This window comes from Ursus americanus, chromosome 4, assembly GCF_024610735.1.
Source record: "Ursus americanus isolate L20-20 chromosome 4, mUrsAme1.1.p, whole genome shotgun sequence".
Classification (NCBI taxonomy): domain Eukaryota; kingdom Metazoa; phylum Chordata; class Mammalia; order Carnivora; family Ursidae; genus Ursus; species Ursus americanus.
In genome coordinates this window covers 24,657,443-24,676,856 of record NC_142130.1, presented here as the reverse complement: position 1 = coordinate 24,676,856, position 19,414 = coordinate 24,657,443, and the positions used below count along the sequence as shown (strand labels likewise).

At 40.9% G+C, this 19,414-nt stretch overlaps 1 protein-coding gene across 26 annotated transcripts in view; it reads right to left on the bottom strand.

The window, feature by feature from the left end:
• Nucleotides 1–19,414, bottom strand: part of LPP (LIM domain containing preferred translocation partner in lipoma) — a 639,448-nt gene that overhangs the window by 475,085 nt on the left and 144,949 nt on the right. For 18 of the 26 annotated variants that reach the window (XM_045811268.2, XM_087861490.1, XM_087861502.1 and 15 more), the window contains 2 exons: nt 10,384–10,509; nt 1,778–1,840 (listed from right to left, as the gene is read on the bottom strand). The exons of 2 other annotated variants lie outside the window; for them this stretch is intronic. The gene's annotated coding sequence lies outside the window, so the exon portion shown is untranslated. Of the gene's footprint in view, nt 1–1,777; nt 1,841–10,383; nt 10,510–19,414 lie in introns of those variants that run through there. 6 more of the 26 variants (XM_087861505.1, XM_087861507.1, XM_087861509.1 and 3 more) reach the window with 3 other exon arrangements.

Sequence of the window (19,414 nt, the reverse complement as noted above, 5' to 3'; positions counted from 1 at the left end):
TTCTTAACCTTTCCAGGCTGGCTTAAATTCCTATTTGTAGTTTCAGGACGGGTTTCAGTGCAGAAGAGGGGCATACTTACATAGTTTCAAAGCTTACTCTATTAATATTTAACAACTGGCATTTGGAGAAAAGTTAATATAACTGCAGCTTCTAAATGAACCACTTAGATCTCTGCCTAACAGGGCTATCAAAAACTATAATATTACGTGTCTACGGGACATTCTTTTCTGATAGGTTTATCCAAGAAAATACATGAAATATATGAAAAAGGAGTTTTTGCAGGAGTAATTTAGGACTAGAGAGGGACCAAAAGATGGGCAGGAGTCATTGCTGTATTTTTGGCTACGACCATTTTTTTATAACCCTCTCTTTCGCAGGAATGAGACTAAAATCTAAACAACAAGCGGCTACTCTGTCTGATCTAATTACAGAGGAGTTTCACAGTCCATGTATCACCCACCTTGTTTGCCCATGATATTCTTATGTGACGTATATGGTGTATATTAATAAAAAAAACAGATTAGTATAACGCCATAATTTCCACTCAATTCTAAACTGTCAATTCCAACAAATATGGGGCATGACACCAAACTTCAATGTTTTCAAAGGGCTGTGTAACTAAAGTGATATTGACAGTTCAAGATCATGGAAATAACATACCAACGGAATGACTGAAATATTCAGCAAAACAAATGTTTCTAGTATCTTAAATGCTGAGATCAAATCATCCACAAAGTTGCTATCCTACAGGGCCTGCCGTTAGGAGCACCATATTGACGACTTCACCTCTTTTTCATCCAAGACTTCTCAAAGACAGCACAGAACCCAGCAGACCTAACGGGAAACTGCAAATACGGGCTGGTTGGCTGCAAAAGAAAACTCCCATCCTACAAATTTTGCAACCATGATGCTTCCTTTAAGTTTCTTTCTGGCCTCTGCTTTCTTGACAAACTCCAGAAAGATATGTCCCTTTGCCACAGGCCTAGCTCCTTAGCCCCCGGTCCCCCAGAACAGGGGCATGCAGATACTACGGGGCCTGAGTTTCAAAAACCTCTAACGCATTTTCTGTATTCTTAGGATTTTGGTGTTGTCCCTGTAGCCTTGAATTACGTCTTTTTGAGATCTCTTTGGGGCAGCTAGAAGACAGTGACAGACCCGACGAGTGGAGTTTGGTCCCTTCAGAGCCAGGAAGCACAGGCAGCGGAGTGAAGTGAAAAATTCACTCCATCAAGGGCCAGGAAACTGGAGAGAAACCCTCCTGCCACATGCTCACTGGGGACACGAAGAGAAGTAGAAAGGAACATAGCACAGTATGGGGGCACCTGGGTGGCTCAGTCGGGTAAGCGTCCGACTCTAGGTTTCAGCTCAAGTCATGATCTCCCAGTTGTGGGATCAAGCCCCACATTGGGCAACGTGCTCAGGGGCCTCTGCCCCTGCCCCCACCCCCACCGCTCATGCTCTCTCTCTCCCTTTAAAGTAAATCAATAAATCTTAATTTAAAAAAAAAAAAAAAGAACATAGCACTTTATAGGACTTGTTAAATCTGAATTTTCTGTGTTGCCCAGATCTTTGTGCTTTTGGTATTAAACCAGGAAGGCTAGAAATTGAAAGGGGAAATTAAATCAAGAAGAGATAAAAGGATGGCAGTTCATCGCTTTGGCCATTTTTTCAGGTTTTGGTGTTTTTCAGGTTCTGTTGGGAGTAAAATCAACCTTCAACATTATTGCTAGGATGCCTGTTAGCACTTCATAAATATGAAGATGCCAGTCCTCTTACCTCAGATAGCTAGCTGTTGGACTGGTCAGTAGTACAAGGTTCAGCAAACTGCAACGCTGGTGTCTGTAAATGATAAAGGTAAACGCTACTCTTAGGCACTAAGCTCTATTTATCATAAACTCTTATATACACAGCAGTTTCTCATTTTGAAAAACATTTTCACAATCATTATCTCATTTCACCCCATAACCACCCAGTGAAGAAGCAGGAAGAGATTAGTCTACTCCCTTCTTGGTGAGGAAACAAAAACTCATGGAGGAACAGACAGAAGGAGAAGGGAACTAACATATTTCTCACGACTAACTTCACAAATATATTGTGAATGACTATTACTGTCTTCATTTTACAGATATGGAAACTGGAGTTCAGGAAAGGTGGGGAACTTGCCCAAGGCTACACAGTGCAGTACACAGCTCGGTACAAGCTCGGACTCTCCGCCTGTTGGTCCAGTGATCTTTCCCTTATAGCTTAGTCTGTCCTGGGCTATTAGGTTAGGAAAACACAAACAACTCACTGGCTTTATCCACAAGGCTGGGTGGACGACAATAATACAATAAAACCAGCTATTTGATTGACATGAGAAAGTGGAAAAACACATGGGATTTAGAGCCAGTCAGACTTGTCTTCCTCCTAACAATGTCCTTAAGCAAGTTACTTAAACTCTCTGAGTGTCAATTTCCCTATATATAAACGGGGATTATAACATCTACTTCGGAGCCAAACTGTTTTTTGTAAGATTTTCCCCCATTATTTCACATCTGTAGTTACGGACAGTGGTGGTAGACAAAACATGACTATTTCTTCCTATGAACCCATGTTTATCTGATCAAAGAATGGTGTTAGAAGCACACAATGCTAGAGAATATCTCTGGGTTGGGAATTTCTTCGATTCATAGGCCTGGTTCTAAAACACCACAATACGTATCCCTGTGTTTCTCCCATGACCTCACCTAACAACGACACACAGAATGTTCGTTTCAAAAAACAACACCTCAAAATTTAAAAATTAAGTGTCCTCTTCACCCCAGAAATCAAGAGATGCTGCTTTAGGTGTAGGACTGCAGCCATATCACAAATCATTCGAAAGTCTGTGCCTTTATGCCCAGCGTTTGTCCCTTAGGCTCAGAGAGATGGAGCTTCCCACAGAAGAACATACAGGACTCAAATAAGAGTAAGAAAAGAACGTGGCTGATAAGATACCCTGCAAGAAAGTCTTGTCATAGGCCACCAAAATCAAAGCATTAATTATCTTTATTACCAATTTTACCAATAAGGAAACCAAACTTCAAAGATCATATGGTTAATAAATGGAGATCAAAATGTAACCCTGAATCTTGACACCAAACCAGGAAGGACCCTTCTATTACATGATGCAGCCTCCCATTTGGGAGCAGATACCATATAAAAGTCAATTGTCAAGGCACCAAAGCACATTTGGTATCGAGCCCTGCTTTCCTGGCAAGTGAAAGGAGAGAGAGAGACAGAGAGAGAGAGAGGGAGAGAGAAGTGTTCATATCTGTGGTCTAACCAGAAGGTGACACATTACGAAGCTGGGGGAAAACGAGTGTTCGATGCAGGGTTACCATGCAGACTTTCTCAGCTCTCCCCAGTGCAGTTTCAGAGATGCAACATCTTTGGCAAACTCTCAAAACACAAGCCACAAAAACAACAGAAGCCAGCACCCCTGAATTCTCTCTCATCAAGAAGTCTCAATGTTCAGCATTGAACATAGGAAGCCTCCTAGCTACGAAGATCACCAGCCCTCTTCACATGATTCGAGTGTCAAATGTCCTCAATAACTCAAGCATATTACCTAATGCAACAGAGTTCTCCAACAGACCCATAAAGGCATCTTAGACAACTGGGAAACCCCACGGGAGCATCTTGTTAATAAAGGCAGTCATCCTTAGCCGCCTCGGTATTTATCACTGCTGACCAAGACCCTGGCAGTGTGCTTCCTTGGTCAAACCACCCGTCCTCTCTCACGAAAAATGCTCTCATCTTCAAAAGCAATTTCAACCCTAAATAAAGAAACCTGTGTGCTCAGCATTTAATTTGCAAACCTTCAACCTATTAATTAAAGTATACGCAAAAGCCAGACTCACCAAGTCAACTTGGAGCTGGTCTAGAATAATTGATAATTTACACTGTATTTTGGGAAAAACAAGAGTGGACAAATGAAGCCAATGAAAAAGAGAGAGAGGAAAGAAACATGACAGGGAATAAGGGAAAAGGCAGAGAGGAACGGAAGGATGCGAGAAATGAAGAGAGCAGGGAGAATGGCTCGCACAGGTTTTTCACAAACCACGGTGTCTTCTGAACCGGCCCCTGCTCTGCAGGACAGTTTTTAAGCAACACAATTCTACGGTGATGAGCCTACTGACATGAACACAGATTCCCAACTACTGACACCAGAATCACAGTGAGCAATGTAAAGATCCCTCTTACTACCTGATATTTTACAAGTACTATAGCACCAATGGGCAACATGACAGAGCCTCGTCCAAACTTGCACTAAGCCACCAAATGGGTAGCTCCTTAGCACTGTGGTCCCAGATGTCCTCCCTGAATACGGGGGTGTTATCTTGAAAAGAGGAGCTAAATGGGGATTGAGTGCCTGGGTTCTGCTCTTAGCACTTGAATTCCCAAATCTTTTGATTTGGAAGTTGTACGAAATATGTTTTTTTTTTTTTTTGGTTTTTTTTTTTTTTTTTTTTGGTTTCTTTTTTCATAGGTCTTGACCATGGTCATCCCTAACCCACTTGTGAAAAGACCAAAAATCACTTTGTCTAGTTTTTGTGCATTTGTCTGAGTTTTAGGTAGGGGTAGAGGTGGAGTGAAAGGATTCGTAAGATTGGTTTAAATTATTTACTTGTTTAAATTAAATCATATACTAGATTTGCTTAAATTAAACACGGTCATCTTTCACATGATTATTAGGAAGTCTGTCTCTGAGAACAAGTGAAATGTTAGACCAGGCCAAAGGCATTAGGTAACAAACATAGAAAGGCCTCTACTCCCATCATCAGATCTGTACAAAGAGCATTTTTAAATGCACTCTCTCACCCACCACCCTAAGATACTTATCAAGAATACAACATATTCCATGGCTTATGAATGATTTGGTTGTCTCATTAAAGTAATGTTTGCCAGTATTTAATTGCTTCCCTCCCTGATTTTAATTTCCTCACCTGTCAGCATCTATCAGACGCACTGAGATCTTCTGACACCCTGGCTGATTGTGTTGAAATTAATCAGATTTTTAAAAAGTAAATTGCTTTGGCCTAAAGGTAATGCTCAGCTTCTTAATGTGATATTTATAAGGGTTCTATCAATGGAACTTATAATCTCAAAATGAAATGAGAGGCTTTAGGAATCCTAAGCAAAAATATAAGTAGCTTACAAATTCCCAGCACTGGACTTCAAAAGGTCAGTACTTAAAAAAAAAAAAAAAATTCAATCAACAAGTGCTTATTGAACATATAGCACTTGCCTGCAGTCCCTGTGGGCTAAACGGAAGAGAGGAAGACATGAAGCTACCTTAGAAAGCGTGGAGAAACAGGTGAAAATGAACTTGAACTCATTTTGACCAAAGTAGCTGACAATCTGATCACTCAAAAGGTGCATTTTGCATCTACAATTGTGACCAGTTATATATATTATGCTCTCACACAGATTAATGATTCTACTCTTCATCTCAATCCAGTGGGGAGACGTTGGTGTGATTGTTAGTAATAGTAGCAATAGTCCCATTCGACAAGTAGCAAAGCTGAGGCACAGAGTGGGGAAGGGACACTTTCCTAGATGCCTCATTATGGGTAGACCGAGTCTTGAGATCTAAAGAAAATCATAATATACAGCATGATCACCTTGGAATAAAAAAGAGGAAAAATTCTTTGCAAACCCTCCACACATAATTATTCAGTGCTAACTCTAATGCTCTTATCTATCAGTAACAGTGCTTAAGACACTCAAGAAACCCACGAGCACTAAGCTGATCTATAAGAAGTAAACGAAATGATGGATTGAGAAATACTTTGTAATGTGTCATACTATCGTGAGATTATTTTTATGTATTTATGTTATTATTGCTACTTTGGAATGCAGAAATATGCATTCAAGCAGTAATTAGGTCCCAAAAGCAAAGCTATATATAATAGCATCACATCTCTCTCTCAGTTATTCTGCTGGTTCTAAAGCCCCTAAAATAAACAGAATACAATTGGAGGGAGGAGGAGAGTGAAGGGTAACACATGGAACTTAGTGGTGGGTTTTCACAGAATCAGCTGAATAACCAAACACAATCTAAATCCTAGTGGAGGTCCTATCTTTCCAGTGGACTTTAAGCCCCTTAGTCAGCCTTTAAGCATCCCACCTGCTGTGACGTTTTTCCCAACCTGGAAAGGTTTGGTGACGCAGCTCTTCTCAAAATCCCTGGTAGGATCCACTTCTAGATCACTAAAATTACCTTGTCTTAACACTTTTATTTGATGATGTGCCTTGAGAAGAGAAACCCTGTCTAACGCAGTTTGTTGAACCCCAAACCCAGAATCTGATCTTCAATACTCCAGAAAATGTTCAATGAATGAATGCACGAACAAATTAAAACAGTATTTTATCTAATTCCTGGGGCACATGGCTCAACACGTGTCACATTAGAAGTTCTTAGTAAATGCTGGTTGAATTGACATTAACTGAATATTTAATTTAAAATATATTATTCAACTAAATAACTCTAAAAGCTACTGAGGGAGGAGTTCAATGAAGACTTAAGTAACTTGCAATGGCCCAGTCATCATTAACCCATTAAAGGTGTGGACAAATGTTTTCCACAGGAAAAATAATAAAAGCTGAATACACAAGTAGAGACATAGGCAGGAGTTGGGGAAATTCATGTAGATAAAAATAGTATTTGCCACAAAACCATGTTAAGTTCTAGACAAACTTACAAAGTAAAAGAGGAATGAATCTAGAAGTAACAAGAACTTTTTTAGGATTGTAGGTATGAATAAAATCTAAAAAGAAAGGCTAGAGAAAGAAAGGGGGAGAAAGAGAGGGAGACATTCTTAAAATAATGAATTCTAAAAATCAAGTCATGTCTATAAAAAAGAAAAAGAAATCATTGGAAACAATCAAAAAAACTAAAAGACAGAATACTGAATGGGAGAAAATATTTGCAAATGACATATCCGATAAAGGGTTAGTATCCAAACTATATAAAGAACTGATACAACTCAATACCAAATAAACTCAAACAATCCAATTAAAATACAGACATTTCACCAAAGAAGACATCCAGAGAGCCAACAGACACATGAAAAGATGTTCAACATCACTCATCATTAGGGAAATGCAAATCAAAACTACAATGAGGTATCACATCACCTGTCAGAATGACTAAAATCAAAAACACAAGAAACAGGAAGTGATAGGAAGGATGTGGAGAAATAGGAACCATCTTGTACTGTTGGTGGGAATGCAAACTGATACAGCCACCGTGGAAAACAGAAAGGAGATTCCTCAAAAAATTAAAAATACAACTACCATATGATCCATTAAGTCCACTGGGTATTTACCCAAAAAATACAGAACACTAATTCAAAAAGATATATGCCCCCCATGTTTACTTCAATATTATTTATAACAGACAAATTATGGGAGCAGCCCAAATGTCCATCGACAGACGAACAGATAAAGAAGAGGTGGTGCACATATATACATATGTATCTGGAGATCTGAGTTGTTGTTTCTCTCTCAATATTGGGCAACTTAATCTCTGAAACACAGAGCTGCAGTGGCCCATCTTTTCATGCCGACTCCCTCCAAACGCCAGGATGTTACACACGCCTTCCCTGACATATATACATATATATGTGTCATGTACATACACATGTACGTACGTATGTACACATACAATGGAATATTAGTCATCCATACAAAAAATGAAATCTTGCCATTTGCAACGGAATGGAAGTAGCTAGAGAGTATTACATTAAAGTGAAATAAGTCAGAGAAAGACAAATATATGATTTCACTTATATGTGAAATTTAAGAAATAAATCAAATGAACAAAGAAAAAAGAGACAAACCAAGAAACAGACTCTTAACTATAGAGCACAAACTAATGGTTACCAGAGGGGAGGTGGGTGAGGGGATGGGTGAAACAGGTGGTGGGGATTAAGAGTACACTTAACCACGAAGAGCACCGAGTGATGTGTGGAATTGTTGAATCAGTATATTGTGCCCCTGAAACTAATGTAACGCTGTATGTTACCTGTATATTAACTATACTAGAATTAAAATTTTTAAAAACGAAATTATTGGAAAGATTAAAGACAAAAAGAGTTAATCAAGCAAAAAGTAACATTTGTTAAATACACTATGTTTCTGTAACTGAGCTAAGCATTTTACATACTTCAATCCTTAAAAATATTCTTAGAAGTCATTATTATATATATTTTGCATCTGAATAAACCAAAGCTCAGAACAATTAAGTAATCTGAGTTCCCCCACCTAGTAAGTTATGGTACTAGAATTTAGATCCTAGCTATTCTTCTTTAATTACTGAAGTATAGTTGATACACAGTGTTACATTAGTTCCAAGTACACGAGTGTTCCACAGATATACGTGGTGACCTAACAACTCTTGCTACGCTCACCACAAGTGTAGCTACCACCTGTCACTGTACAATGCTATTACAACATCGCTGACTGTACTCCCTATGCATATCCCAGCTTTCACACCCACAGACTCATACTGTTTCCAGTATCTAACAACGAAGTGGGCTTGAAGGAGAACTTTAGACATGGAAGGCATGGCAGAAATCGAGAAAGTGATGTGGACCTTGGGGCGCGGGGTGTGGATAAAAAATATAAGTATGCAAACCTGTTTAAGTCCTGAGAGAGAGGTAGCAGGAAGTGAAGGGTATGGAGGAATTAAAGCTACCCTTGAGAATGTGAGGACTGGTCATGTATAAGACATGTCACACGTTTGCAAAATATGCAATGCTAGAACTTCTAGGGTTGCAACAGTGAAAACTCCAGTTTCAGAACAATGCAAAGGAGAACATTAAACATGAAGCTGTCTAGCAGCAGAACAAATTGCCTCACAAAGAATTGGAAATGCCCGAGTAGAGACTCAATGGCCATTTGTCAGGGAAGGCATGCGTAGCATCCTGGCAGTGGGAGGGAGTCAGCATTAAAAGATGGGCCACTGCAGCTCTGTGTTTCAGAGATTTCGCTGCCCAATACTGAGAGGTAAACAACAGCTCAGATCTCCAGATACAAGTCTGAAGAACGGCCTTTGAAGAAGAGACCCCTGGGTAAAAATAGCATCCGTTCAGGACATCCACGGAGTGGTTACGATACGCTACCCATGAGACAGTCCCCATGCTCAAGAAGTTCAGACAGGCAGAAAACACATTTTAAAGAGTTAAAACAGAACTGCTGGTACGCAGTATGTGAGCCTAATAAATGGCTAAACAGAGCCATAACCAGAAGTCTCAGAAAGAAAGAGAAAAACTTAAATGGTTCACAGGGAACCAAGGGTACAAAGCATCCGTTTTATGCAAAGAAAAGGAAGTCATCGAAGGCCTAAGTTTAGGGAAAAGCTGATTCACAGGGGTGACCAAAGGTCAAATCAGAGCTCACTTCCGGGTAACCAAGACAAACATGGAGGAAGAAACAGAAGAATGTTAGAAAACAAAGTTAAAAAAAAAAAAAAAGGCAAAAAAGCAGCTCACAGATGGGAAAGAGCAATAAAATGTTGAATGAGAAATCAGAACAAAGGAGATCTCACAAAAGAACACTCAATGTATTGGAAAATGAGAGAAGAATCCATTTGAGAGTGTACTAGCCCACCTTTTATGGTCAGCCAGATTCACTCATTTTCATACACTGCAACCTGTCTCAACCCGACCCCCCAAAATCTACTGTAAATAGGAGAGGGGTGCTGAAGAGGAAACGTGATATCTGGGTCCAGTGCTTATGGCCTTTCCCAGCATCCACCATCACTAGGTCAGTCTGACCAGTTTTTACTGAATAAAACAGATCACATAAAATATTATCATCAGCAAAAGCAGAGGCAAAGGGTAATTTTTATTGGACGACCTCCCTCCCATAGGAAAGAAAAAAGGGAAGGAGAGGATTTTAAAAGAGAAGAGGGAGGTGGGGGTCGTCCAGCGAGATGAATCCACTGTGACAGAAAAGAGAATGGGTGCGTGTGCAGTTACTTTTCCTGGGACTCTGAGCTAATCCAGGTGAAGAAGGAAGTGGCTACTTCAGCTCAAACTCCCTGAGTCTTTTTTCCCCCACCAAGCTGGAATTCTAAACCAGAAAATGAACAAGCACCGAACCGCTCCTTCAACTTCTCTCGGGTCTTGGCAAAGACAAAACCTGTTCTGTTTAAAGAGCAGCAGTGGTCACTATGGGAAAGCGGGACAGAGGTCTGTGGTGCGGGGGTGAGCACAGAGTGGGGAAAATACAACAAGGGCTTCATAAGCAAAAAAAAAAAAAAAAAAAAAAAAAAGGAAATCTTCCAAATGAATTCAATACTTATATATATATTTGGCATCCCATATTCACAAAAGAAGTTCAGAAACATCTACCTGGAGATTCCTGAAACTGGCACAGGAAATCAAAAGAAGAGGAATTCACTAATGGCTGGTTCTTGTCCAAGCTCTGCCACTACCCAGTGCTGTGGTCCTGGTGAGGCCCCTTTCAGCTCTGCTCACCTAAAAAACAAAGGACACATTAGATCAGTGGTTCTCAGTGTCCATGGGGAGTGTTTTTCACAGTACTGATACCAGCACCAATGGTGCAAAAGCAATCAAAAGTGGGTAGAAATGGCCAGTCTTAACACGAATCAAGCAGTGGCACCAAATACACTGAGAGTCGTTGTGCTTTTCACCACCAGGTCCCCACAGGAAGGGGTAGAAGGGGCTAGTTTCATTTACAACTCCCCTCCATGCACTGACAGTGATTAATTTTATTAAATTCAATCCTTGAGCACACATCTTTTTAATATTACACGAGACAAAACAGAAAGTAGAAACAAAGACCTTCTGCTAAATGTGTGATCCTTGTGTGGTGTCTGATCACAAAGTAGACTGTTACCTCCAAACAAGAATGTATCAAACCACCTTTGGAGCACTTGAGAACCCAACAAATGACATGCTTACACTCTAACTAAAATGTCTCCCACATTATCGCTGTAAATGTCACAGTCATTACTAAATTATAAATAAATTGTTCTTGGCCACACACAAAAACAAAAACAAAGAGCTTCTGCCGAATCCCAAACTACCATGGTCATCGCCAAGAAACGCACTTGTGTGATTGTCTGAATCGAGAGCTAAACTAACAGCACTTTGCACGGAACACCATTTTTATTGGAAAGAATGACTGACAAACTGTGGTCATTCAGACTTGGTGTTACCAGATACTGTCTCAAAAATAAACCAAGAGAATCCATCATTTCAAGGAAAACAATTAACAGAATTTGTTGCCAATGATAAAAATCAGTTTTAAAGTGAAAATTTGATGGGGTGCCTGGGTGGCTCAGTCATTAAGCATCTGCCTTCGGCTCAGGGCATGATCCCGGCGTTCTGGGATCAAGCCCCACATCAGGCTCCTCCGCTGAGAGCCTGCTTCTTCCTCTCCCACTCCCCCTGCTTGTGTTCCCTCTCCCACTGGCTGTCTCTCTCTCTGTCAAATAAATAAATAAAATCTTTTAAAAAAATAAAAATAAATAAAAAATAAAAAAATAAAGTGAAAGTTTGAATGTCAAAAACCTTGCATCTACTATTATTGTATACTTGACATATTCCTAATAATTTTATAATAATATAATATATGATAATTATAAATATAATATAATATAATATAATAATAATAAAATACCTTTTTGATGAAATCAGTGGTGATATTAATGAATGTGATTTTTTTGTTGTTGTTACAGAATGAAACTTGTCAACATTTGGAAGATACACATAACTCAGTGAGCCAGTATTTCCAAATGACCAATCTGTGGTGTTACACGGGGTGGAGATCCATCCAAAGTGAATATTAGACCAACGAATTTTAATATAACAGAGTATAAAGAAGTTGATTGATACAATTTCAGATCTCACATTAGGGAACCACGACTTGTCAAGTTTTGGTGTAGTATTAAAAAAGGAAATCCATAATTACATCTTTTCTACTTCTTTTCCCAATCCTTTATAAATTCTTTCTGGATTTTCTTCATAAATTTTAATCAAAGCGTATGTAGTGACAAATTGACATTTTTCTAACTATTTTTTTTGGGACAATGCATTTACTTTCATACAAACATTTTTCTTTAAAATCTTTTTTATTTCTGTTTTAATTTCTAAGATGAGTATCGTCAGCTACACCCACATAAACAAAAGCTCATGTTGAAGAACGTAAACAGGTCCTGAGACCAAACCACAGCACTTGGATGGGACTCATGTATGCTCCCTGCCTGCCCAGTCCCAATCTCCTTTGCTTCGAAACCATCAGCGAAGACAGAGCAGCTCAGCAACGCCTTCAGACCCTGCTACCTGTTTACCGTTATGTAGTGGCCACGCCCGGAACATTTGGAAACACTGAAGTTCTGTACAACCTCACCATGGAGTAGGCCATTTGTTCAGAACAAATGTTTACTATGTGCCTTCCATGGGGCAGCACTGGTTAATAGGGCACTTAGATCAGAATCCACACTTCACTACTCTTTGGGGTACACTCTTGGTCAAAAGACAAAATCTCTCTACATCTGTTTCTTTAAAACGAAGTAAGAATGGCAATAGAGCTACATCACAAGGTTTACTGTGTAGTTGCACCGAAATGATCCATTAAATCCTTACTACAGGGGCACCTGGGTGGCTCAGCCGTTAGGCATTTGCCTTCGGCTCAGGTCATGATCCCAGGGTCCTGGGATCGAGCCCCATGTCAGCGTCCCGATCAACAGAGAGTCTGCTTCTCCCTCTCCCTCTGCTATGCTCACGCTCTCTCACTCTCTCTCTCTCACCCTCAAATAAATAAATAAATGTATCCAACCCTACTACACACAATGCCTAGCATATAGTAAAAACTCCGAAATCTCACCCATTGTTATCACAGCTAGGATGTCTCTTATTGTTTGCAATGTACATGAAAGAAAGAGAAACAATTTAACCATACAGTATAAGGGACTCAAAATCTATCTCACTTGCTGACACCTTCAGCTCCATGAAAATTCAGAGGTAAAAGTACCTAGGAGTCCTTACTTCTCACCCCCAAAGTGAAAACAATCTGTCTTTGGCCAGCAATGGAAACAGGGTTGTAAGAACGACCAGGCACTGCATAAGTTCCTCAAGCTCTTGTGGGGGAAGGAGCAAGGAGTGCATCCCCAACATCATTCTCCTAGCATTGGGGCGACAGGTCAAAGGACAGGGAGTGAGAAGCGGAACCTAGCTCCTGATCAGACAAGAGAGGGGACTTTCACTTTCCCTTCCCCCCGCCCCCGGCAAAAAGTCATGTTCATTTCATCTCTTTACCCCATGTAAAACCCAGCAGGAACAAGGCTGGGGAAAAATAAGGATGCTTGTCAATCCGAGGTCAAACCAAAAGAAAAAGAGATGCCCTCATACTGCTAAGAATAGATTGCATGTAGGAGAGAGGAGGTGCTTAATAAATTTCTTTCAATTAAAAATATAATCTGGAGGAACAGATACATGCACGCTTACCTACAATTTCTTTATAAAGATATAAGGGAATTAATCATTACACTAGTTATATTGGTGAGGCCCAATTTCATTTTTAAAGGAAAAAACATGATAGCGCCTTTATTTTACTTCATCAACTCTACATACAACCACTCAAGTGTCAGTATCTTACTAGCCTGATAAGACTTTAACTGCTGATTTAATAGAATGATGTAAGTTATGCTTCCAGAATAATGTATAGAAACGATTATGCCCCCTTAACAGCACTTGGATCTTCAATCAGGAAATTCAATTTTAGCTGCAAAACTATGTTTTGGCAAAAGTGCAATTGAACTCAGTGTACTTGTCACATTTCTAAATATACTCTGGTCACCATGACAACAAGGGAGACTGATGGATCGCTTAAAAGAGTACGGTATATTTAATTGTCAGCATTTTAAACTGACTCAGAAAAAATGCTGTGTGATAGGTCTACTCACCATGGTTACTGCCGGCTGAGCCCATAATAATAAAAGGCTCACATACGCACACCGACAGCGTGCGCGCAAAGAACGTAAAAGTCATAGGCCCTGTATTTCCAACCACGCTACGCACCAAACTTAAAGCTTTGGCAAGGACTTGTTCCCATTAAGGTGCCGTTCGAAAACCCCTCTCCCAGACTGTCAGAATCTACTTCTGTACCCAAGGTTGCGACAGCAAATCCCAACTCAGATTCCAACGCCTGTTCCCTGTCTTGAGACTAAAGATAAAGATGAACTTAAGGCTATTTTCTCCTAGAATGGGGAATGAGGGATTCTTTCTCTTTTCTTCCATGTAGGCTCATTCCCCAGTGATAACCTTCAGGGGTCCATACATCTCCGAAACAACCATTTCCTGAGCACCACCCTATGCCTATGCTGGGGTAACCTTCTACAGGCTGGTAACAGAGTGTGAACAAATAGATACCGTCCCCATATTTTGGGAGCTGACATCCTAAGACGAAGGGAAGACCAAGATAGAAACAAAGAATCCATTAAAGAGAATGAAATAATCCAAATGAACTGGTCCATTAGCGTGCACTCTGTACAGTGCCTAACACGTAGTGAGCACTCAGCAAATCATCCCCATCATTGTTATAACTACGATAGCTCTTGCCCAAAGAGTTTGCAACGTACAAAAAGAAAGCAAAGGCATGGTAGCCATGCTTCCAGAGACCCTTAAGTGTTATACAGAACATAAAACAAGATAAAGGGAGAAAGAAATGGGTAGTGGAGAGGTGTGCTCCTTTAGCTACAGGCTAAGGAATACCTCTCCGAGGACATGACATCTGTATTGAGCCTAGAATGAAGAGTCCAAACCAACCATATACAGAATCAGAAGAAGGTCAGGGGGGACCAAAACTGGCTTATACACAGGACAAGAGGGAAGTCAGTAAGGTCCTTACCTTACTGAGTAAAGTGACTGTGGAGTGGGAGATAAGGAAGTCCACCTCACCATGCCTTTGCAGGCCATAAGAAGGTCTTCTGAATGCTTCTAGATGCCATGGAAGCCACTGCATGGCAGGGTGAGATGTGATCCAATTAACTTTAGAAGATCTCCCCATGTCACCACATGGAGAAGAGAAACAAAGGGAAATCATAAAAGTATAGAGACCATTTCAGAGACTCTATTGTCATAGCGTAAGGGATGGTGACTTGGACTGAGTCACTATTCCCCTATTCTAGTGCCTTTCCACAGCCCCATGCTTACCCTCTCGACCCCCTCTTGCAAAAAAAGGTCTTAAAGCAACCAGAAACAGCAAACAGTCCAAAGGCAGAATGCACACACGCTGGCTAAGCATGTACTCTGAGCGAATGAGGTGGACGGAGGCCCTACGGCATGGTGGTGAACATGCCCCATGATTCAGCAGGTCTGGGGGGCACTCGAGATGCTGTATTTCCAGCAAGCGGGGAGGCTTGTTGGGGGTGCCACAGGCCCAGGAACCACACTTTAGAACTAGGAGAGCCTGGAGGCAGGAACACCAATGCAACAGGAGCCAGTGAGAGCTCGGCTTAGAGGAATAATAGGTGGAAATAGAGAAGAAGGGGAAAATCCCAGAGAGGTAGCAAAAAAAGATACAATCCAAGACTTGACAACAAATAACCCCTGAGTGAAAATAAAAACGATGATGATGGAATTGATCTTGAGCTTTCTTTAATTGCATTATTCACTGTGCAGATAGTTTCCATCTATCTAGTGCAAACAGCTTTCACAATGAGTACTGCCTGTGGCCACAGTCTATCCCTATGAGACAGGGCCAAGAAAATGATTGCGGTGACAGATAATAATAAGAACAATAACAACAACGATACCGATCTTTTATTGACCTGGCTTACTTGGTGCCAGGTGCATTACAGCGTGCATGATCTCCAGTACGACAACAACCCTATTCCTATCTCACAGATGACAAGAGTGAAACTCAGAGACACTGTGTAGCTCACCCAGAGTCACTCCTGCTTCAGCTGGATTCAAACACAGGAACCAACCATAAAATCTGTTCCCTTCACCTCCATTTTGCCTAAGAGGTTGAGTCTATGGGAGATTCAGATGCCCACGTAGGGCATCCATCCTCAAAGTCAGGGTTTCCTTGGGCTCTGACTAACCTTCAAGACTACAAGTGGCAAAAGTTGATTCATGGACTCTAGGAGCTTAAGAGCGAAGTACGCAAGGTCAAGTGGCCGATCTGTGGCAGAACCGTGACTCATGTCATAGCTTCATAACACAAACGTAGCTTGAGTGTTTTTACACTCCTGCTCAGACTCTGTTCTGTACCCTTACTCCAGTGCTCTTCCATGGCCCCATCCGTCTCTTCCCAGCTTTATTCTGCTTTTGCTTTACAACTTTGTCTGCACAGAGAGTAACCGGCTCTCTACCCAGTGATGGTTTGGAGTGAGAAAGAGGCCCTTGTTTGTGAAGATGCATGGGGAACGGTAGTGGATATTGACAAGACATCAGTAGATAAGAAAGATGAGCTGAGACATTTCCCCAGCCCAGGAAGTGGGTAAGAAATGAGCCACAAGATCTTCCTTCTAATCACCCACACTGTGCTTTCCCAGGATGATTCACAGGTATGGCTCCACAGACCTGACAAAGGGGACCATCGTCAGGAAGATGAAAGGATGTTTTTATGCCTGCTCTCGCTTTTTTTTATTTGTTCCTTCTTGAGTAATAACTATTAATTGTGCTATGCGGGCAGTGCAGAGATGAGTCTGCCGGGAAGCCAGCACAAATCCATCAAGGGCTTTTAGTCCGAGCTTTTTAGAAGCAATTGCTTACCACATTCTCCCTGCTCTTTTTCTCAAAGCTAGAATTAAAGTGGAATTTACCACACAGTTACCCAGTGCCCTCCTCTCCACCTCCAAAATGAAGACAGAAGATGGCTATTGGTCTATCACCAGCAAAATCACAAGACATGTGTGAAAAAACCAACTCATTTAGTGTTTATAAAGCCTAAGTATTGGTCCCTAAAATAGGCACTCCCTTTACACTAACGTATGACAACCCCGGGAAGCAGGTATTATCCGATTTGGAGAGATGAAGAAATTAATGCTCAGAGATGACATGTTATCTGTCTAGAATCCAACAAGCAGAAAATAAGAGAGCCAGAAAGTAAAAACGGGCCTTCTGACTTCAAGGCCAATCCTTTCTCCACTCATTACAGCTGTCCTGTGCACGCCTCCAAGAGAACCTGTGATCCTCCATGTTGTTCTGCAGAAGAATGAAAGCTTCAAATATTTCTTAGAAATAGGGCTGTCTATAACCAAAAGTGCTCTTTCAAGAGGTCTTTTGTAGGAGTCATGAGCAACAAAGCCAGCGTAGACTCTATAAGGCTTGCCCCTGACCAAGGCGACATGGTATTGCTACAGCTGGATTCAGGAATCAGATTCTGCACCATGCCTAACATGGAATCATGGAAGCTCTTGAATTTCTCAGCACAGGGTTCTGACCAAATAACATCTAACAAAGACTGTCCCCTCACCCAGCCCCAGGGCTTGCACCAAAGAAGAAAGAATCAGGGGAGTGCCTATAATGGAAGACTGTAAGTCCCAGGTTCACACAGGCTCTGACTCATTATGAAGTAGAATAAAACAAACAAACAAACAAACAAAGAAGAAAGGAAAAGAAAAGTTAATATAGTCCAAGCTTAAACTCATCTCTCATTATTATTCCCATACCCTCCATTGTATTGGTAGATGCTAGAAAGGATCAAACAGGAGGGAAAAGAAGAAGAACCCAAGCTTCAGGGCCGTGGATACACCATCTGAACAAGGTGAGGATTAATATGTGTAAGCAGCATCCTTCTCCGTCTCCCCTTCCCCAGAGGGGTGATGAGGTTAAGCATTTTGAAAAGATTCTTTATCATAAGCAGAGCTGACGGGGACACCTGATGAGAATGGTAATCAAATCAAGAAGTAAATAAACACTCGGATCAATGTTCTTTAATTCTGGTGGCTGACTTCAGAAAAAGGGTTGCCTTATAAAGGTAGATATTTCTCTCCTCCAACCATAAATACAGGGTAGCTTTGTAAGGTTTTCTCTTTTTTAAAAGTTATTTTGTTTCTCAACGAATGCCAGCTAACCACCTTCTATGTGCTAGTTAATATGTGGTTTTTGGGGGAAAGGATGGTAGAAAGAGAAAAGGACACAATCCCTATTTTCAAAGAGCTCCAAGTCTGGTACCTAAGGCCAAGCACAAAATGTTGTGATTTTTTTTTTAAGTCAGCAAGTTATGTTCTCAATTATGAAAATACCAAATGTCAGATTCTTCTCCAGTCCAAGCAATAATGTAAAATGAGCCAATTCTTCTGAATCAGATTTTTTTAATGAAAATTATGACTGTTGAAGCTTTTCCTTTTAATGCCAACATTATTAGAACTCAGGGAAGAACACAAGGTCAATTTACTGTGTTCCATATTCTTCCCAGGCTCAAACCACCATCCAATAGAAATAAAATGTGAGCCACATACACAATTTTAAATGTTCCAGTAGGAATAGAAAAGAAAAATAAAGAAAAGAAAAGAAAAAGATTTATTTCACAAACATATATAAAATATTATCCTTTTAACTTGTTGCAGTGGACACATTTCAAGGGCTCAGTGGTCACATGTGGCTACCAGCCATCACACGGGATAACACGTCCCCAACGTCTCCTAAACTTCACCTCCCAGTAAGTGAACAAAGCAAAACATTTGGTGGAGACAGAGAGACAAGTTTTACAATAGACATCAAGATACACAGATTCCCACAGGCAGACCCCACCCACCCAATATTGCCAATGATTTTCCTCAATCTTAAATCTCACGATCAAGAGATTGCGGGACACCACTGTTAGCAAATGTGTGTGTACGTGAAGATGAAGAGAACCAAACAAGACCAACGATCACCACCAACAAAATGGCAACTTAGCCACTCCACCCACTGGGAAGCTACTTTTGGTCTGTGGATATGGAAGATTCTGTTCCCTCATCAAATGATAAAGAGCTCTCCCTCCATCACTCTTCATATTTCTTCCTTCATGACAGGAGAAGGGGTGCTTCTATCTGACTAGTAAATGGCTGGCATCCATGACACCATATTAATCAAGGGAAGGATCATCTCCAGAAGTCATTAGGAGGGATATAGGCGAGGTCCACCTCTCACTTCCTCCTGCTTCCCTTAGTGTTCCCCTTTCTGTTGGAGATTTGATTTCTAAAGCAGGCCCTGATGCCTGTGCTGTTCACTGGGTAAGAATACACTAAGCCAGCATTGTAGCTCAGGTCTCCCCTCAGGGAGGCCCCAGGGTTAACACAGAAGGACAGACTGGCAAACCCAAACACAGGCCTCGGGTCCACACCACATTTCCTAATTGAGCTGTGGGTGCTGCCTGCTTTGAGAGTGTTGGCCCTCCGTTGCAATGAAGCTAGTAGTTTGAAGA